General features: G+C 35.9%; 2 protein-coding genes across 4 annotated transcripts in view; one reads left to right on the forward strand and one right to left on the reverse strand.

Moving 5' to 3' along the window:
- LOC124949037 (tyrosine-protein phosphatase 99A) overlaps positions 1 to 22,599 on the reverse strand; it is a 337,582-nt gene that overhangs the window by 142,225 nt on the left and 172,758 nt on the right. The window lies entirely within an intron of this gene.
- LOC124949040 overlaps positions 19,973 to 22,599 on the forward strand; it is a 143,771-nt gene continuing 141,144 nt past the window's right edge. Inside the window, exons 1-2 of the transcript XR_007100938.1 lie at positions 19,973 to 20,291; positions 22,074 to 22,546. The gene's annotated coding sequence lies outside the window, so the exon portion shown is untranslated. The remainder of the gene's footprint in view (positions 20,292 to 22,073; positions 22,547 to 22,599) is intronic.

The following is a 22,599-nucleotide window of genomic DNA, read 5'->3' on the forward strand; positions in this document are numbered from 1 at the left end:
TCCAAATCGATTTCGAGCGATAACGAATAATAAAATCGTTCGTATAATATTAAACAATATGGAACCACACGCTAGCATTATTCATGTCTCATGCAAAATACATCAATTTTCGGAGCAGCATTAGCATAATCGATGAATAAAGCATATCGAGCAGATCAAGCAAATCGGCCAGATCGAGCTACGGAAAAGCTTTTGAAAAACCGACAATGTAAAGGTAGTAAAAGTAAATCGTATTTCGTCTGTCATATCTCTTTCTCTTTTTCTCTCTCTTTCTCTCGTCATGATATCTCTGTAGATTAATTTCTTAGCACGCGTTCGGGTACGACACTCGGGAAATCATATCTTGGAGAAAACAAAGAATGAGAAAGCTTTGCAAACGAGACAAGATGTTTCATGGGGATTAAATCTCGTGGCTGCAGGACACGCGTATTCATTCATAAAGTGAGTGCTTGCATCATGTCGCATTGTGAATGAGATAAAAAGAGAGGTATATATATATATATATATATATATATATATATAGGTAGATAGATAGACAGATAGATAGATAGAGACAGAGAGAGAAATAGAGTAAAAACGAGAAGATTTAGAAAAGGTAAAGGAAGAATTCGTACAAAGAAGAAGGAAGAAGAGGGAAAAAGAGAGAGAAAGAGAGAGACTAAAAAGGATAGCACGAATAAGGCGTAGAGGTAAAGGATGAGAGGGGGAAGGAGGTAGAGAAAGGTGAACTATATCTCGGCCAGATGCTGGTGTGTCTGAATTTCTAGCGTAGACTCCTTACTATAGTAGTTCTCCATTTTCCAAGTAAGAATATTATGCAACCGAATCGCTCAGCTAAGGAAGAACTAAGTAAATTTCTCACCATCTTCAGGACCGCCGGCCATTTGTGCCGAGTAAATTTCCTCTCCTTACTTGTTTCTTTTCCATCTCCGCCCGTCGAAAGGGAGTAAAAGCTTTTCGTCTTCTCGCGGTCCTTCCTTCTCGCGCGATACGAGGAAGGTCCTCTTATTCTCTTCGAGATGAGAGAAAGAGAGAGAGAGAGAGAGAGAGAGAGAAAGAGAGAGAGAGAGAAAAAGGGAAAGAAAGAAAGAGAGAGAGAGAGAGAGAGAAAAGAGCTAGCAGTTTCAACATAGTCGCTCGATATCAACCTTCTACGTTGGAGTTTATCGTCGTCGTTCGAAAGTGCCGATAGAGAAAGCTATGCTTTTCAACTATGAGTACCGTTCTACAGAATATATATATATATATATATATATATATATATGTATATGTATATATATATATTAATTTAGAAATTAGACTTCAATTTAGACTAATGTGCAACTCATTCCTCTTTCCAATTTATTTTTCTTTAAATCGAACTAAATAAATTCTAAATTGTTACGTATAGTGTATCAACACCGAGAGAGGAAGGGAAAGAAAGAGAGGGGAAGAGAGAAGATTGAACGACCAAAACAAACGGAACGTAAAAGTACGACCAGTTTCCTATCAAAGTTTGTAATTAGTCCGAATCGATGCTTACAATCGTACTCTAGAGATACGTATTAACAAAGACAGATAATGAACGTACATAGACTAAAACACATTCGTATATATAGATACGAATAACTACACAAACCTACTTCTAATCGACTATTTCTCTCTTTCTCTCTCTCTTTCTCTCTCTCTCTCTCTCTCTCAGTCTCTTTTAGTCGATAGCAAAAGCGTACGCTCTCGAGAGTAGACACGTCGTTCGTATCCTTTTCTTTTTTTTTTCTTCTTTTTTTTTTTCAGAAAGGTCGGACGGAGGCTGTATTTTTAAGCGGTGGAAGCGGTTCGGCTTCGCCTGGTCCAGTAAATTTATCCCTCGCGTTACTCCTGGGTCCATTTCGTAGTTTTCGCAGAATAGAGCTTCGCCACCACCGTCTGTGGTGGTTCTAGCCAGTGTTAGAAGCTTTAGATCTATCAGACGGTCCACTCTGGGGGATGCTTACCTGTCCAAGGGATGCTGTTCTCTTGTACTTCCCTTCACGGTTCCTACCTATCCTTTCTCTCTCTCTCTCTCTCTCTCCCTTTCTCTCTTTCTCTTTCTCTCTCTTTCTCTCTCTCCTGTTTGCTCTTGGTTGAACTATTTCGTTCAACTCCCCTCCCCCTGTTCGCAAGCTCACCGAACTTGGCTATCGGATTATATCCGTCTCGGAGGAAGTGCACGTCGACCTTGCAGCATCCACTTCCCTTTTTACCTAGCTAAAGTCGATCACCGTTTTCAAGACCCATGGGAGTCTTACCAATGTTCCATATGTGAATATATATATATATATATATATATATATATATATATACCTATATATATATATATTCCTTTTCTTCTATATATATAGTTATATAGTTATATAGTTATGAATAGGTATGCTTCTTTTCAAATCGAATAATACGTTCGTTAGATTAATAGTTAAAAGAAAAAAATTTATTGACCAGGAAACAAAGAACGAATTCATTTCCTCATTAAACAGACAATATTTCTTCGATCTTTTCGTTTTTAATAAACGAAACGTAATTGATCTTGCTTTATACGATGCCGGACAGAGAGATATTGCAGAATTTAAATCGTACATGCCAATCACTGAATCGATCGCTTCTCTATCAAGAGAATACATACATAAATTGCTACGTAAGTATAATCTTTCGTAAATACGAGTAAATATACATAAACGGGGAATAAAGCGGAGTATGGTTATTCGAAATGAATCATTTCACATATATTCGTTATATTTTCGCTTTCGTGTAACGAAAAGGAGAAGAAACGAAAAAAAAAAGAAAAAGAAAAAGAAAAAGAAAAAAAAGAAAGAGAGAGAGAACATACAGCACTTCTTACGATTATATTCGATTGTAGAAAATAAAAAGAAATAGAAAATTCTTACTGAAAAAACATATATCGTCGTCATTGTGATATATGTATATTATATTATATATAAGAAAAGAAAGAAAAAAAAAGGAAGAAAAAAATAGAAGAGAAAAAAGATCTATCGGTTCGGATCGTTATAGGAATGTGCCTTCATGGAGTTGCTAGCTATTGCTCGTTTAAGAGGCAAACAGAGAGAGAGAGAGAGAGAAAGAGAAAAAGGGAGAGAAAGAGAGAAAGAGAGAGAGAGAGAGAGAGAGAGAAGAGGTTGTATCGGTACGCCGGTACCCCACTTCCGGTTGACAAAGCGGATATAATGCAGCGATAGAAGAGAGGAACGGAGGTTGAACCCTCTGGGCACAGCCCCATCCATTTCCGCGGAACTGACATTTCTATCGAGATGTAGTTTCTCTTTAAAAACTTTCTCGAAGGATCTAGAAGCCCGTGCATGCTTCTTCCTCTTCTTTACCCCCTTTCAGGGTTCTTTTCTTTTTTTTTTTTTTTCATTTTCTTCTTCTCCTTCTTCTTTTCCAACCATTTTTTCGCTTACTCTGTTTCTCTTCTTTTATCTCACTCTCTCTCTCTCTCTCCCTCGCTCTCTTTCTTTCTCTCTTTCTCTCTTTATCTTTATCTCTCTCTCTCTCTCTCTCTCCCTCTCTCCCTCTCTCTCTCTCTCTCTCTCTCTCTCTCTCTCTTTCTCTTTCTTTCTTTCTATATCTCCGCAATATACTATACGATACTGCACGTCTCTCTATTTATATTTCGCAATTTACGAGCGCTTGCTGCTTATATCGAGTCCTCTCCCACTCTTTCTCTTTCTCTCTTTCATGTTCCACCTGAACCTATAGGTGCACGTATAGAGACACGCATTCATATTATATTTCTATAGACGCATATACGTGTACGTAAATACACCGATATATATATATATATATATATATATATATAAATATATATATATATATATATATATATATATATATATATATATATATATATATATATATATATATATATATATGTGTGTGTACGTTTATGTGTATGAAAGCGAATTCATAGAAACAGTTGTTGTACTTTATCCAAATATATGTATGTATGTATATGTATACGTACATGTAAGTACGTACGATCCATATATGAATGTACTCAAGAATGCCCCTATGTTTTTGTTTTCCTATTTGCTTGTCGGAATTATTCACTCGTGTTGAGTTCAATCTCTGGCCAAAAGGAGCTTATTAATTTCGAAAAACCGCATATTTCATAATCAGTGAGAATTTCATTGGGTAGATGGATTATAAAAGACGAATTGTGTCTCATCAATTAGGTTCACAATCAGTTTGCAAGAAGCACTCGCGAAGAGAACTTAATGGAGATTCTTTTTTCTTTTTTCATTTTTTTTTTTTTTTTATTTTTATTTCTTTTTTTGTCCTTTTTTTTTCTATGAAATTATTCTTAAATCTAACAGAAAAGAATTCAAGAGGAAAGTAAATAAGTAAATACCTTCGTTGTCTTACAGGATGTAATCGATTATAAATATCGAATATAAATTTGAGAATTATAGACTTATAAAAATAAGAAAGAGGAAGATCGATCGCTCCATTTATAATGTTATTTTTATACAATATCGATTTTGTTTTAAGTGATGAGAAAATATCAAAAAGTCAATTCGTACGCATATAAAAAAACTTTCGAATATTTCTTGTTAGCCTGTTTCTTGCTTCTCGATAATCGATTTTATATTTCATGGATCAGTTCTTTATTTAAATAAAAAATAATAATAAAGAATCGAAGATAGTATTATTTGTGTAAGTTTTATTTTTATGTATATTTCCAATTTATTTTTTTTTCTTTCTCTTTCTCTCTCTCTCTCTCTCTCTCTCTCTCTCTCTCTCTCTCTGACTCTCTTTTTATCTTTTTCTTTCTCTTTCTCTTACGTGTTCTTATTACAACGTAATACGCGAGCAAGGAAAACACATTTTCGACGACAACGACGACAACGACGACAACGATGACAACGACGACAACGAGAAAGATGTCGAGCTTGCAAAAACGAGTTGCTTCCTCCGATTGTATCAATTTCGTCGTCGTTGTTGTCCGACGTCCATAAAAATAGAAAGCAAGTAACCATTCATAAGTGAAGTGCCTTTTCTCTGAGTTTTTATATTTTCGTTTGATCGAAGGTTTCAAGAAATTGTCCAGGCTATTAATTTACATGAAACGAAAAAAAAAAAAAAAAAAAAAAAAAGAAAAAATCAAGCAAAGGAAAAGAAAATATATTTTCATTCGCGTACACATGCAAATGACTTTTTTTTTTCATAATAAAGCAACAATCGTGAATGCAAATATTAGATATGTGAATTTTAACCTCATCGTAGAGTTCACATATTTAATAATACTACCGAAGTACTCCAGGAAATTATTATATATTCATGGTTGAAAAATTTCCAAAATTTTTCAAACGAATTAATAATATACTGTTTATGGTGTCAATGTTGTATATAGATATTTGTTGAACATTTTTTTTCTTTTCTTTTCTTTTTTAATTTTAATAATTTATATTAGCAAACGTGAAGGTAATGGGATGATGATAGTTAAAAACAAATGAGAGTATCGATTAATCGAGTAGATAGGAGATTACAAAGAAAAGGAATATCTATCATCGTTTGAGTTTGAAGGAACCTTACCATAAATGAAAAGCTCTTAATTAGATATTAAAAATATTTAAGAAATGTCGTTATCTCTAAGATAGTAGTCTTCTACGTTTCACGTATTTTCTAGTAAGTAGTAAGAAAGAAAGAAAGAAAGAAAGAAAGAAAGAAAGAAAGAAAGAAATGATCGGTCTTAAGAGCAAATTCGAAAAGCGTTTATCTCGGATCTCTTTAACGAGATCATCGGAACTCGTAACAACTTGCCTGGAGCGATTGGATTCGATAGTTCGACACGATTATCGGATTAGTATTAACTCTCCGATAATGTGACGGGTTTGCACTAACACCTAGGTGATAATTGTTTCTACATTTCTACGAAACCTTCAACCTGTTCTTCCACTTGCCAGTCATAACGAACTAAGCGAACACATAGACAAAGTTCCGAGTTTCTCGCGGTTTACGATTGGACCGTAGCTTTGACTACGTCGATTCATTTGCTATACGTTGTGAGTGTTGCCGAACGAAATGCATCGAGTATACCGTGAATTGGTGCTTTCTCTTGCGCGGCCGAATGGTTCACGAAAGTTCAACGAAAGCTTGCTAGTGATGGGTGGCTCACCTTCACTTTCACACTGATCACATTCAATACTTTACGTATGGAGTTTTAGGATCGTCGGTGGTAAAACCGACGAATTTCTCTATATAGTCGATGACTAACGTGTGTAGTATCGACTTTGTGTATGTGTGTATTTTACGACATATTCTTTCACTTTTTCTCTCTCTCTCTCTCTCTCTTTCTTTCTCTTTCTCACTTTCTGTCTGTCTCTTCGTGATCACACATACATATAGAAGTGCGTACTTGTATCGTAGCCAGCTAAAATGTGGCTGACCGTTGCACCAAGAGAGAACGAGTGGTTGGCGAATTGTAAAAGGGAAGGAGACCAAGTGGAATGAACGTACAAGAGTGAGATAGTGAACCAGTGTGTGTATATGTGTATGTGAAAGAGAGAGAGAGAGAGAGAGAGAGAGAGAATGTGTATATGTGTGTATGTATGTGTAAGGGAAAGAGATCCAATGTAAAGGGGCCACCGTTCGAAGCTTCAATAGGATTGGATATCGCATGGGGTAATCACATCGCTCGTGGAACCACTAGCACGTTCCCGCATATTGGACCTAGGCTCTACAACCTTGCCTACGCACTTATTCGCGTTGCTTCGGTCCAGCCGATATCACGTTTCTAGCTTGTCTGAAAATGAAAAAAACGAGAGGGAGAGAGAAAGATAGAGACATGCTTCATATACTTTTTTAACTAACTTCCAACGTCGCTTACGTTTCCCTTGTTCGATTTTTTCTATAGGTTTATCTTGTTTCTTTTCGTTTCCTTTTTTTTTCTTTTTTTTTCTTTTTTCTTGTTTTTTTTTGTGATCTTTCTAGTTCCTCTTCGTAGCATCAAGTGGTATAAAAATTTATATTATATACGTAATCGTGTTAAAAGTAATAATGATAGAAATGAATAAAATCAATGATTTATTTTATATTAATACTATACGAAAATGTCTTATAAATAAGTGTAAAGTTGAATGGATCATAATAGCATTATATTCATTTGTACTATTATATTTTCTTTCTCTATTGATTTATTCATAAAAGAAGCGAATTCATGCTGGTTGTCGAACCAACTATAATCTCAATGTCCATTCCCCTTGTATTAATTCATGTGAAATTGTCCCTCATAACATTACCGATTCATGTTTGATTGACGACCCGCAAGCGTTAATGTACACAGGAATAATTCGATAATGATCGCCTTAATGATAGTGTATGTATTTTGGTCGTTGACATAAAACAGATCTAATCTATATTGTTTCTTTTTTTCTAATTAAAGTTCTTCGACTCGATTGATATATCGAAAGGGATAAAAATTAATTACGATGTGATATGAATTATAAAGATTATAAAATAAATCAATTTTAAACTTTGAATACTTGTAAGTTCTAATTCTTAAAAGCGTATTATGATTATCTCCGAGATCGAAAAAGTTTGATTTGAATTAAGGGACAAAGCTACACGTATCTACATCTAAAAAATAAGTATATAATATAAGCTATAAAGATATGATATAATAACTTTATCGTTGAACAGCTTGAAAATTATTATTATTATTATTATTATTATTATTATTGTTATTATTATTATTATTATTATAATTATTATTATTATTATCAATATCATTTATTTTTAAAGCCATCCATTCGAAGTTTTGTATATGGACGTTTATTCTAGCGTGCAAGTGGCCCCATCATATCATAATTTTGCGATGACGAGAGACGAGCCGCGAATTTTGATTTTCCACGTTTCTCTCGTTCGCGACCGCGATAAATTTTATCATGTTTTACGCGCTTCCACACGGCTTATCAGCGAATATCAATGTAACTGTCGCGTTTCCTAGATGGCATACTTACTCAGCCGGGTTTGCACGAAAAACCGTGACTATGCGCTATTTATAATTCCGACCACGTTATCGTAGCTCGTCGTTTGACGGCTTCGTATCACGTTACCTGCGTTACACTTTCGCATTAGTTACCTATATCTGTGTTTTTTCCTACAAGTCGATAATTTATTCTCTTTCTTTTTCAACATACATATTTAGGTTATTTTTTTCTTCTTTCTTTATCTTTTTTTTTTATTTTTTTTTTTTGTTTCTTTTTTTTTTTTTTGTAAAGTTTCATAAACTCACGATTATATTACGGTTAAATAGAGTCAACAAAAAAAGTAAGTGGTAAAATAATGTCCTTGGATTTAAATTAAAAAAATTTCAAGTAATTTTACGATGCAAAAGCTTCACATTCTTTCTCCGGTCTATTATTATATTAACATTATGAAGGATATTGACGAATGGAGAATTTTAATTACGGAAGAAGTCCTCGAGAATGCCATTCTTAATTTTCCAAATAAGAAGATAAAATGCGAGTATCGAAAGTATTCGTGATATAATACATTGAAACGTATGATTTAAGTATAATTGTACGTATCAGTTGTATATATGTATATATATATATATATATATATATATATATATATATATATATATATATATATATATATAGGAAAATATTTCTAGGACGAATGAAATATAACATAATATAGTTAATTCGTTTGCACTAGTTCGAGTTTATATTCTTCACTTTTTCCTTGGCTCCTAGTTTCGTTTTCTCACCCATAACGTTCGCTAATATTCTGTTGATGAATGCAGCAAGGATGTTAGATAAAACGTGCTACCGGTTGATTCAGTGAAACACGGAAACTCGACGAAATACTGCGCAAAATCCTCCAACGACGAGGAGCCACATCTCACCTCGAAATTCGTTCTCGTCAGGAAAGTAGCAGGCTATCTCGTATAGAAAACCGGTAGAAGTGTGGGTGTGTCTCGTTGTTGGTCTTTGGTCATACTCGCATTTAATTTGAAAACCACCTTAAATTCACTTAGTCACTCTTCTCCCTATGAACCTCGTGATATATTGAAATAAACGTTTCTAGTTTATAGTGATTAATGAATTTCTCGAGTCATGTATTTTTTTTCTTTTTTTTCTTTTTAAAATTTTTTCTTCTTATTTTTGCTTTTCATTTAGAACACGCATGCTTTGCATACGTAAATACGCGTTCCGAGTTACGACGTAATAACGTCGTTATTATTTATTAACGTTAGAATTTACGAGATATAACCAAGCTTATTATGATTACTGTCGTGGACCAAAGACGACGACAACGACGACGACGACGACGACGACGACAACGACGACGACGACGACGACGACGACAACGACGACAAGGTTCGTGAGAACGTGTAATCGTGAAACTGGGTGGAGTCCTTTATATCCAATGTACTATTATAGAGCTGACTATCGCATTTCATTCGCTTGAAAAAACAGTGATTTATAATGCTTTTCTTTCGATCTCATTGTTTCACGATTTTTACCACACCTTCGAGTCTCTTTTCCTCATCGGATTTTCAAAAGTATTCGTGTGAATCGATACGAGTGAATAACTACTTTACACGACAATGAAGTGTGTTGAATTAATACTGACTTTACATGGAATATTTCACATATAATTTGTATATAAAATAATATTTGATAATATGATGTACCATGCCAAATATCGTTGATAGCAATAATGAAAGATTTCGTTTGATTTCTTTTTTTTTTTTTATTTCTTTTTTTTATCTGAAATATAATCGATTAGAAATAATATCTTAAAATCTAATCTTACGAATAAACGACGACGTTGTTTCGATATAGATAGACGGAAGAGTAACAATGAGAAATCCGAGATACGAGTACGATGCGTGACTGACTATTAAACCGCAAACATTACACCGAAAGTTGCCAATTATTGCCTGACTGCGTCGCTTAGTGGCAGAGGGGTTGAGCGCAATTAATTTGCGGTCGTAACGCGCTGTATATAGCTTACCGATGTGACCAATAACGGTAATTATACTAATTACGCTTGTGCTTAATATGCGTTGCACAGTGGATATATTAGAAATTGCTCAGTAACCATCGATGCGTGCATCTTCGAGAAATGAATATATTAAATGAGGACTTTTATACGATCATTATTAATTTTTAAATCGACTTTTCAAATTCATAAATATATACGATAGCCTTTAATTTGATAATAATAATCAGACAGGAATAACATTTTCCAAGTCATCGATTAAACACAGTCAGAAGGATTAACATTGGCTGGTGGTATACGTTATCATAAGACGACAGTTACTGCAGACACGAGGAATAATTGATTCAATTACGTGTACCTTGCTGCTCCTGTATACTTGATTTATATACGATGTCTCCCCATCAAGGAGATTTAGTTTATCCTGTGATATACCTAGCATACAGATTTGTTATCATTGAAAAATCATATTCGTTAAGTTTCTAACCAATAGTTAGTCGCTTTGTCGAGGCATCTTTTAATTATTATGATATATGTATTTATATATATATCCTATTCGCAAAGGAAAGATGAGAGAAATGAAAAGAGAAAAGAAAAAAAGCTTCCTTTTCTATCGATCTAACAAAATCTAAATAAGAGAATAAAGGTCGTTGGTTATCGTAGAAGTTTCATAATCTTTGAAGAAGTTTCAAAAAACTTCGTCCATATTTTCTGGCCGGGAAAAAATGAACGAAAAAAAAAGGAGAGAGAGAAAAAGGAAGAAAAAAAAAGAAAGGAAAAGAAAAAAAGTGAAGAGAGAGAGAGAGAGAGAGAGAGAGAGAGAGAGAGAGAGAGGAAAAAAAGCAAAGAACGAAGAAGAGAAAATGAGAATAATTTTCGTTTGAACGCTTAATCAAGAGTTTCGTGTCGCTATGGAACGGGACGGGATTAAAGGAATTCGCGGAAAAGCAAATTAGACAGAACCTTTGCGATCTTGTAGTGGCGAACATGCGAGGCGCATAACTCTAGGAACATGAATGTAGCGCCCAAGCGTATGAGGCTAGTAGAGGAGGAGTAGAGAGAGAGAGAGAGAGAGAGAGAGAGGATAGTTTCGAATGCGCTAACTAAATGCAGCTTGCATAGCTCTTAAGTGAATTCCGCGGCGTGTACCGGCGCCGCTGGCTTGCAGTTTCCTCAATTCGAATCGATCGTTCGTTCAAAATTCCTGCTTGATCCATTTTCTTTCTATCTCGTTTCATTGCGATCCTTCTCTTTCCACCTCTTTTTCTCTCTCTCTCTCTCTCTCTCTCTCTCTCTCTCTCTCTCTTTCTCTCCTTTTTTTTTTTTTTTTTTAATACAAAGGAAAATTAAGAATAATGAAAAATAATGTGCAAAATTTGAGGAACTCAATTAGCCAATTTAACAAATTCAAAAGCAAAGTTCTCGATTACTCATCGACGACCTGATTCTGTTTTTGATTTAATAACGAACTTTATGAATTATTGATTTTATAGCTTCTAATTTATGAAAGAATGGATGCTATTTATCCTTTACATTATCTTCGATATCGTGTTTTGTTAGTTCTAATTAATGATTCGAAATATAAAATGTTTTGTCACGTGAAAGTTCATTTTTTCTTTTTTTTATTTTTTTTTTTTTCTTTGCTCATCGAAGTGACATTATTAAACGTTAATGACGTCGCTAATAAATCTTCAACGTGTAACTTATGTTTTTTTATAAAACTTCAACGGATTTATTGTTTCAATTGTTCGTTAAGGAATGTATACATACGACTGTCAGCAAAATTTTTTAACTGAGAGGTCATTGCGGTTGAACTTTAGAAAAAATTACGAGCTTATGTGTGTCGTAAGAAGGTTTAATAAAGCCGAATGAGCTGGAAGTTCGATTAAGCGTTCGATGCAACTTAAAATCCAAAGATGCTGACCGTACGATACGTGTTCCTCTCGTAGAAATTCTTGAAGAGAGAAAGAGAGAGAGAGAGAGAGAGAGAGAGAGAGAGGGCAAGAGAGAGAAAGAGAGATATATATAGATATAGATATATAGAGAGCTGACCGTTCGATTGCAACGTGTGCCCGGCAACCGCACGTGACTAACACTCTAATTATGTATTTAGTCTTAATTAGGCGGGCGTTACGTTCTCGTGACTGCAGGATGCTCGGAACGGAAGTTCAAAGTCTCCCTTGCTGGAAGCTCGTAACACGCTTTCAACCACGCCAGCTGTCAGACACCTCTCTCAACCAGAAATTACACTTTCCGTGCTCTCGTTAAGGGAAAATCACTTCTAATAACGTACGGCAAATCGTATGTTTCCTTGTTCCTATCTTTAACTAATAAGGTTACGTCAGCAAACTCAATGTCTTATTTGTTTGTATGTTATACCTATTCTGTATGTGATATTTGTTCGTATGGATACGAATTGTACAATTTGGCTTAATATTTTCATTCTAGATCTTTTAAGATCATGATCATATCTGATGAAATTTTTATGATCGACAATAAATTACTTTACTCTTGACGAATCCGAATGACGAAGATATCAAATTCAAGATTCATAATAATATCAAAGTGATTTGCTTGGAGTTAAACACGTTCGATAATAGTTTTACATTAAATCGTATTGAATATGAATTCTTTGTAAAAAGAAAAAAAAAAAAAAGAAATATGGAGAAATAAAAGAAAGGAGAGGGTGGGGTGGAGGGAGGAGTAGAAAAAGATTCTTTTACAAAGGCATTAGTTTTCCCATTAACATAAGTACACATCACCTCGTAATTACGCAAATCCCTCGGCACGATATTTAATTTTCATGAAAACTTCCGGTCGCAGTTGCCACTGCTTTTTCTCTCTCTCTCTCTCTCTCTCTCTCTCTCTCTCACTCTCTCTTTTTTTTTCCTCTCTACTCGACCCAACTTTCGTAGTTAGATACTTCGAGACTGCAAGTTGGCAAAGTTTTCAAACAGCTACGGTTCGTAGCCATCGGTAAGCCTACATTTAACATTTTCAAAGAGTCGAAAACTCCATTATTTCGATAGAAGCCGTCTTGACGTGACCGCTGTTCGAAATTTCACATTAATTTCAGTATAAAAGAAACGAAAGCGAACCTTTAGTAGCACTTAAAAGATAATATAGAATTTCTCTAGGAGGTTAGAGAAGAAATAAAAGTGGACAAGAAGAAGTAGATGTAGAAGAAGTAGAAGAAGGCCATTCTCTCGTGACGGGGTAACGGCGACGACGATGCCCGCTCGAATGATTTTGTCGAATCGACGAAACTTTACCCGTGGGTGCTTTTTCATGAAATCCCGGTCCGTTTGTTCGTCAGGAGACAGTCCTGGTTCAGCAGGTCTGATATATCGTCTCGATAGCGCCGCCTCATTCAGACGTTATAACCATTAAACTCTGATCTCGCTCACAAGCCGCGAGAGAAAAGAGAGAAGAAGAAGAAGAAAAAAAAAAAAAGAAAACTTTAAGATATCGAATAACTATCTTGCGTCGATTGTTTTTCTATTTGATAAACCACATTGAGATTATTCTAAAGAATAAATTACTATAACATTTCATTTGAAGATCATGAAAACGGAAACATTTATAAGTAATCGCTTTGACAGAAATTTAAAGAAAAAAAATTTGTGCGATCTCGAAATAGTCTTAATAATTGTCATTAATTTCAAGAAATTTAATTTACATCAATGACAATGAACAAAATCTAAAGGTTTACAAGTGTTACGAATGTTTTATACGTATAAAGATAAAAATAAAGGTTTTTGGACGTGGGGCGGGGGGTGGGGGGTTGATTTGATATAGGGAGAAAAGTGAAAGGCGATAATCGCGAGAAACATTGTTCGCAAGGTTCAATGGAGAAAAGGTTTGCCCTACCCGTAACGATAACGCAAAATTATTTTCCTCGTAGAGACCTAGAGTCCCCGTGGGTGCTTTTTCAAGAATTCACGACACCCTCGACCTGCTCGACAGGCCGGTTCACCAGGTCTCTGATATATTGGTCCGATAGTGCCGGTTCATTCAGACGTTATGCCCATTAAACTCTGATTTCGCCGCCACCGCCAGCAGACGGTGACTATGGTACGAACCAAGGAAAACCGTTCTCCAACTGCTAGATAGCTTTTCAATGGAAGCGTTCATTTATTCTCGCCCGAGGTAAACGTGACAGTCGTCGGCGACACAAGCTGTTGGGTGAGCCAAGGGCTTCTCGAATTACGAAGGATGGGAAGAGAAAGGGAGAAAGAGGGAGAGGGTATAGTTGAAAGTAGACGAAACAGAGATAGAGAGAAAGAGATGGATAGAGGTAGAATGAGAGGAAGAGGGAGAAAATTCAGGTCACAGGACAAGGAAGAAGACGATGCCTCAACTGGGGATAGACTGGAAGCAAGCATAAGCTACCATTCTTCTCCTTACTCTTGGAAAACCTTAAAGCGGACTTTCATGAGGCGAGAAGAAAGTCCAACGGATCTCTTTCGAGCATGCACGAAGACCCCTCATGCTAACGAGCCTTTCATCGATTTTCGATTTCCTAAAGAAGAAGAATATGACAGAGAATCCTCTCGAATTAGTTCTCCGTGAAGACGAATCGATTCTCTATCTCTCCCTCTCTCCCTCCCTCTCTCTCTCTCTCTCTCTCTCTCTCTCTCTCTCTCTCTCTCACTCATGAACAATCCTTCTCTTTCCATGTTTTCGGGAGGATGAATCTGCGGTTTGGCTCTTCTCGCGTGCGACTAATTATCGACAAGGAGAGGAACCCGCAACTTCCGGTTTGAGCTTCAAAGTCTTTGGTGTCTTGTAGCGTACTGCTATCGAAACTCGAAGGAATCTTATCAGAGAGTAATCCTGAAACTCTATAGATAAATCGAGGGAATAAAGGGTAAGGTAAAAGCCTTTACGAAACACCGATGTGTACTTGGCAGATATCAACAAAGATCAACGGTGAGAATACGTTCTTCACTTAATCTTTGTATGCACTTTTCGATCAAATTGAAAGGAGACAAATTTTTGTGTTATTTTATTATTGCTCATTTGTTTATTTATTTCCATATGAAATTTCGTTAATGATTAAAGTGATCAATGAATTTAAGGAAAATAAACATCAATGAGGACTATGGTCGATTAGATGGAAGTAGAAGGGAGATAATAGATAATGTTAAGCATTCAAAGAGATTAGACGGAGAGAGAGAGAGAGAGAGAGAGACTCAATGTGGTATCGACGATAGAGGAAGATCAATTCGTAACGCTTCCGCTTTGCTTACTTAGAAGTTTGCCTTGTTTTACGTCAAACCGCGTACACTGTATGAGTAACGTTTAATTACCTATGATACGAGGAAACACAAAGTAAGTAAGTACTTGAGTAGCACAAAGTAAAACTATTTCCTCCCATCTTCGAAGCTTCCGTCGATGTTAAAGGAACTTTCTAAGGAGCGTGCAAATGACAAGTAAAACGTCTTCTCACTCCTTCTCATTGTCGTTGTCATCTACGTTCGAATAATCAAAAAAATGTAACGATTACACTTTTACATTTTATAATCGAAATTTTCAACGACGTATTCATTTATTGGAATTCTTTAAGAAAAACGAAAAAAATTCGATTGCTTTAATAAAAACAAAACAAAACAAAAATTTTTTATAATACAAGACAAATCTCGCAAATTACTTTTTTACGATCGATTATGATTTTTTTTTTAAAGAATGATAAATTTGAATTTTAATATTTAAAGAGAGTGGGTTCTACTTCTCTCTCTCTCTCTTTCTCTTTCTCTTTCTTTCTCTCTTTGTTGAATTACAGGATGGTCTCAAGAACTTTCTGGTAGTATCTGTCGGTGACAAGCAATAAGACAGAGACAGACAGAGAGAGAGAGAGAGAGAGAGAGAGAGAGAGAGAGAGATAGGAAGAGATCGTAGAACATTCCGAGACTCGGACGAAAGGTGAAATTGTCGGTAGGTATCGATTGCGGATTCGTGCTTTTGCATTATCTTCCACGCTATGGCAACTGCAAGCTTCAACCTCGAGAACATGAGGAAGAGAGAGAGAGAGAGAGAGGGGGGGAGGAGAGTATAAGCAGTAGTGTTGTGAAACGCACGTATCCACGGTATTTCCCTGGCAATCCAGAAGCCGCGCGCATTACATAAATTCATACACGCTTGTGGGTAGTCGAGAGAGAGAGAGAGAGAGAGAGAGAGAGAGAGAGAGAGAAAGAGAGAGGGTAGTATAGAGAGGGTAAGAGAGGTAGGTGAGTGAGTGAGTAGGAGGGTGAGATGGAGAACACGTTCCGTACGATAGTGTACATTTGAGATACAGCGGGCGGACTACGGTTCTAATTCCGATGACGTATGAGCTTGCATAACCTAGTTTTCTGTTTGCCAGTCCTCGGTAATGAGTTGTCTAGTCCACCCTCTTCCCCCTTTCTCTCTCTCTCTCTCTCTCTCTCTCGCTCTTCCTCTCTCTCGTTCCCCCTTTTCCTTCCACCTGTAACCTTCCCCTTAATCCGAACCTCCCTTGCCGCGAGCGTCGCGAGTCTCCTCGCGTGGCATCGCGGATTCGTCTATCATAAATTATACGCCTGACGGATATACGTCTCCTTCTATGTACATATGTTGATTTATATATACATATATATATATGCGTGTGTGTATATATATACATATATATATAAGTATATATATATACATTTTATATATATATATATATATATATATATATATATATATATTTGTAAATACACATGATTTGTACATGCCTACCACATAGAGAATATAACGGAGCTCTACCTTAGGTATATGAGATATAGAGAATGTTTGGGGTACTTGAAATATCCCAAGTTGAGAATCGTTTCTTCTTTCTTTTATTCGACTTTTTTTTTCTTTCTCATCGTACGCACGGCTTAGCTTTTCCTTATTTCTACCTTTTCCTTTTAAGAATAGAGATTTCACCCTCTGTAATAAAATGTTTGTTTCGTGTCTAAAAAAATAAAAGAAAGGAAAGAAGAAAAAAAGTGAAAAACAAATAAAAGAAAAAAAGAAAAAAGAGAGAGAGAGCGCGTGCGAGAGAGAGAGAGAGAGAGAGAGAGGGAGAGAGAGAGCGCGCGCGTGCGAGAGAGAGAGGGAGAAAGAGAAAGACGAAAACATAAAAGAAAACGTATGATATAGAATACTGTCAAGTGTATAATATAAGTTGCACTGTGGCAAACATTGGCGCGGGGATAAAAGAAAAATAAATGAAGTAAGACCTAAAACCTAGAGCGTGAAAGTTACATGGGTTTAGTTAAGAGGGATTAAAAAAAAAAAAAATAAAAGAAAAAAACAAAAAACAAAAAAAAAAAGAAAAGAAGAAAAAAAAGGAAAGAAAGAAAGAAAGAAAGAAAAAAAAAAGGAAAAAAAAAGAAGAAAGAAAACATTTCGAAATTGTTTGAAATAAAATGAAGGAAGAGTTGAGTGTCGGTCATTGGCGGCATCTATGTCAATCAACGTGTTAAGCACCACGCTAATGAGAGAGGGTAGTCCCGTACGTTTGTGCAAAAAAACGTGCGTACCCGACACGTTGGCTAGTTGGATAGCTGGCCGCTGCTCCACATCCGGTTGAGCGATGGGAAAAAGTTGTCGACTTAACGAGCTAATTTAATCTGTTTTGTTAGCAGCACCCGCGGCAAAATGAGAACGTTCCCCTCGCCATCCTCCTTTTCCCCACCCCCACCCCCACCACTCTCTCTCTCTCTCTCTCTCTCTCTCTTTTTTCCTCCCTCGAGTATACTCACGACAAAATAATAACTCACAACGAATTTTACTGAATACGCAAGCCTTGCCATTATGATTCACTTTAATGTGTTGTATCTACCTGTCTACGTGTTTTCACTATCTTGTCTCTGTTTTCTCTTTCTCGTTTTTTTACGCGTTTAATACGATAAATGTCTTTTCGATAGTTCTCCGAAATATATCCAAAGTCATTAACGAATTAACGGAATAAGATTCAATGAATCTTAAATCATTGAAATATTCTCTTGACGTTAGATTTCTGAATAAATAATTATTATATCAAACAAATTATTCTAATGTAGATTTTCTTTCGAAATTTGTAGCAAGTAGTTTTTTTTTTTCATTTATTTCCTTCTCCTCTTTTTTTTTTTCTTCTTTTCTTTCTTTTTCTTTTTTATTCTTTTCTCTTTCCAATAGGAATACTCGTCTCCTTAGATCGAGGAACTTCGTTCGAGGGATATTTCTTTTTCTCCTTTTACTTTCAGGTATGTCGTATTTCAAATGTAAAAGCGAACTCAAGAGGGTCGGATGAAAAGAGGAGACTTCTTATTATCCGACATTTCGGTTACATGAGCCTTACCTTTAGTAGGAATGGTGGAATTCCCTTTTACCTTCGAGAAGTAAATGTCGAAACGTTCAATTACATTTTAAAGCTGAATAAATCGGCATTTCTCGTTCAATCTTTCAACATTTATGGTTAACCAGGTATATATCCGATGGGAATACGATCGAGATCCTTAAAATTATCGCCGATATTGTTGTTGCGGTAATACTAAGACATTAATTATTCCTGCGATAAACCGAAGCCCGTTTATCGAGTTTCAAAGTGCCGCGGCAAATCAGTTCGCCGGCCCGAAAGCATTCCAAGCGTCACGTTTGCCATGTTGCATTTTGAAACAAGATAATACGTATGAAATTTGTGAGGATTATATCTGTTCTTCCTGAGTTAATCTTATATCGTTTATGAAATTTCATTATATGTCAGATCTTTTCAAATAGAATATTAATACGATGAGAAATTGTTAAAAACAATTCTATATTTGGAATAATGAGTTAAAAATATTAACGAAGGATATCCGATTAATTTTCAAAACGATTCAAGGATAAAAAGAGAAAAAATAATGAATAATTAAGAAGATCATAGGAAAAACTTTGATAAAAATTAAATAAAAATTTAATTAAAAATTTTTAATATTTTTTTCCCAAAAATAATAATAATTTCTTTTTCTTCTCTCTCTCTCTCTCTCTCTCTCTCTCTATCTATCTATCTATCTCTTTTTCTCTCTTTAAATTCTTTATTTTTTCAAACTCGTATTCCACACTTTCGGGTACTCAGGAAAATATATCATCCGTGAAAGGACATTTTCAGCCCCTTATTTCACCTTCTATCCCCGAACATACCCTCGCCAACCAAACAGCCAGCCAGGCAGCTAGCATTAACGTCGGCACGAGACTTGGCTTTACCGCTGACACTTTGAGTGTCCAAATAAATAATACGCCTTATTTGTTATAGAAATTGTACACTCGACTCCCTACAAAATCTGCGATCTCGTTGATACCTGCCATGTTTTAGTAAGCTTATACGATTAGTATAGTACGTTATCGTGTTTTGATATCGAAATCAATTTTTGAAATTTTCCAAATAATATTCCGTACCATGAATAAATTGAATCGACCGAAGATAATTGATTATTATGACGATCGTAAATAAAAGTGAAAAAAACAGATAAAAAATAAAAAAAAACAGAAAGAAAAACGAAACACAATGCAATGAGTCAAATCAAATTAGAAATTTGTGGGAAAGTGAAAAGTCGCAAAATGAATTGTACGGGAAGAATTTCTAATGGTACCTATTGGAAAACCGGTCGAAGAGAACTGTACGAGGCGTAATTTACTGGCGTACCACGTAGTCGTGCTTGCATTAGCTCGTTGCACGGTCAATATTGAAATAAGATCCAATATCAGAATCTGTGGCGATGTCGTGCGCGTTTTCAAACGGAACACGTTCGAAAGTTTTAAGAGAGACCAAAACTGTGTATTTCTCATTCGTTCGTATTATTTAAAATACAAAAGAATGATAATAATCGTACGTTTGGGAAAAATTATTCAGCGAATTATGATTTCTTGAATTTTCCCTTGAATAAATTTTTCAAAAGAAGTTAAACGTGCTAATAAGATATCGTTTATTATATTTATATTATATTATATATATATATATTTTTTTTTTTTTATACTCGAAAGTTCTCTTTATTATTTAAAATATTATTTAGAACATTATTTAGAACATCAAGTAATCAAGTTGACTTCGTGTTGCAGTAATTTACAATGAGGATAAGTCGACAAAATAACGAAGCAATTCCCAAAGGTCTACAAGTTTACGTTCATGAGGAAGCGAGAAGCGTCGCTAAAACCCAATGAACCTTCTCTAGTCTGATGAAATAATTCGAAAACGGTATTCAAATATGGAGAACCACTTGCTCGACGTTCTTCCTCACAATAGAATCATTGTGTCCATGTAACTGGAATAAATCTTGAAGGCTATTTTAAGGATAATAAAGGTGAATATTAATTAACTCTCATTTTGTATTCCTTAAAATAGAATCCATTAGAGTTTTAAAGTTGAGCCCACACATAAAAAGAACGCACAAACAGAGAGAGAGAGAGAGAGAGAGAGAGAGAGAGAGAGAGAGAGAGAGAAGGTTATTTTTATCAGATACATAATATAAAATATTTTCCTTCCTTTTATACGATATTTCTTATAATATATAATATCGATAAAATGTGATGATTAATATAAAGTTTAAAATTAAATTACGCGATGTCGATAATCAGAATAATGAAAATAAATCGGAGTACAATCGAAATTAATTTGTTAAAAATTTTTTTCATTTATCAATATATCGTAACGATGCGAGAAATAAAAAGACGAATGAACGAAAATGGAAAGAACTTGGGACTCTTCGTTACACGCTGGAGATCTCAAAAGTCTCTTTCTCGTAACGCGACCAACAGCGAGTCCGCGAGAGTGTTAAAATTCAGCGCCTTTAGCTTGCCGCCGGAGGCAACCCAACTGGGTCATTAAATATGAGAGATCTCGTTGGCGAGACTCTCGTGAGTATGCTATGTACGTTAGAAAATGAGACAGAGAAGGACCTCTTTCTCTCTCTCTCTCTCTCTTTCTCTTTCTCACACACACACACATACACACACTCTGTCCAGTCTCTCTTCCATCCACGAGAAGGCAAGTCTTTCTCTTACTCAGTACAGCCAGTTGTTTCTCAGCTGGGTGACGCGCGAGACGCGCAACTCTGGATGCACTTCTGTATAATTTTACTTTAATTGCTGTTGAAACCCCGTAGTTTTCAAGTTCTCTACCCACTCCGTTCTTACTTTTCTCAAGCTCTTTCCTTTTCTCTCAGAGATTCCCTCCTCGTTCTCTTCACAGCTACTCTTTCCATTTCTTTTTCTTTTTCCTACCTTTCGGACTTACTTTTCAGGCCATTCCTATTACAGATTTCCTACTATGCAGCAGTTGAGCGTTGTATTAACGTTGACCTGTATCTATATGTATGTGTGTGTGTGTGTGTATGTGTGTATAAATATGTGTCTGTCTCTATCTGTCCCTCTCTCTCTCTCTTTTTCTCTCCGCTTTACGCTTTAACGGACATCCATCATGTAAATTAACCTTAAGATAAACTAAAGCGCCGCTGAAAACCTTTTATCTTTCTCGCTCTCTCTCTTTCTCTCTCTCTCTACTTTTCCATCGCTCCCTCCCTCTCTCTCTCTCTCTCTCTCTCTCTCTCTCTCTCTCTCTCTCTCTCTCTCTCTCTCTCCCTCTGTCTCGTTCCTCGAAATCCACGAAATACGGACGCGTCCACTGAAGGATTAAGGGCGCACGCTCTGAAAACTGGGCAAGACGAGTAGACGCTCTTACACGAAGCAGAAACATTGGAATTTCAGTCCGGAGATACGAGAGACATTAGATGGATAGAGACGAGAAAAAGATAGAAAGAGAGAAATCTCTTTTTTGCTATTTCTGATTATGAAATGGAAATTATCAAGTGAATTTATTATTTCGTAAGGGATGAAGTTTTCATCCAAATCATCCTCTTTTCCATTCTTCGTGTTAATTTTCTAACTTTTCCAATTTCAAGTCGTTTAGAAAAATAATATGAGATAATAAATAGAAAGGGATAGATAGATAGACAGAAAGAGAGAGAGAGAGAGAGAGAGAGAGAGAGAGAGAGAGAAAGAGAAAGAGGCAGACAGAGATGGAAAATATTTTTGCATCATCATCGTTGTCCTCGTTAACCTCTTATTTTTATTTCTTTGGACACAAGGAACAATCATCAACAATCTCGTGTGAGTCATTGTTGGATAACTTCTAACATGTTTCACAACGAGCACCAAGGATCCTTTGTTATCATTGTTCATCTATGCCTTCCATAAGCAGTGGTGAAAAGAAGACAAAGAAGAAGAAGAAGAAGAAGAAGAGAAAGAGAAGGAGGAAGAGGAAGAAGAAGAAAAAGAGGAGAAAGAAGATGGAGAAAAAGAAGGGCAGAGAAGAAGGGCCCCATGCTCTTGACGTCGCCCCAATGAGTTAAGATGTTATCAGACTGGCTCGCTGTGTTTACCCAAAGGCGGACTAAAGCCGATGCTAGCCTCGTCGTCCCGTCTCCTTTACAAGCTTTATCAGTTATTTACATTCAGAGCCGACCAAGGAGAGCCTTCCTTCAAACCTATTCAACCTACCACTAACACCATCGCCACCGGGAACATCGTAAATGACACATTTCGAGAATAGAAAAAAAAAGTAGGTATATATTTAAAGGGGTCGATACCCTTTCTCCGAAAAAAAGGTAGAAA

The sequence above is a fragment of the Vespa velutina genome, chromosome 5 (genome assembly GCF_912470025.1).
Source record: "Vespa velutina chromosome 5, iVesVel2.1, whole genome shotgun sequence".
NCBI classification, from domain to species: Eukaryota; Metazoa; Arthropoda; class Insecta; order Hymenoptera; family Vespidae; genus Vespa; species Vespa velutina.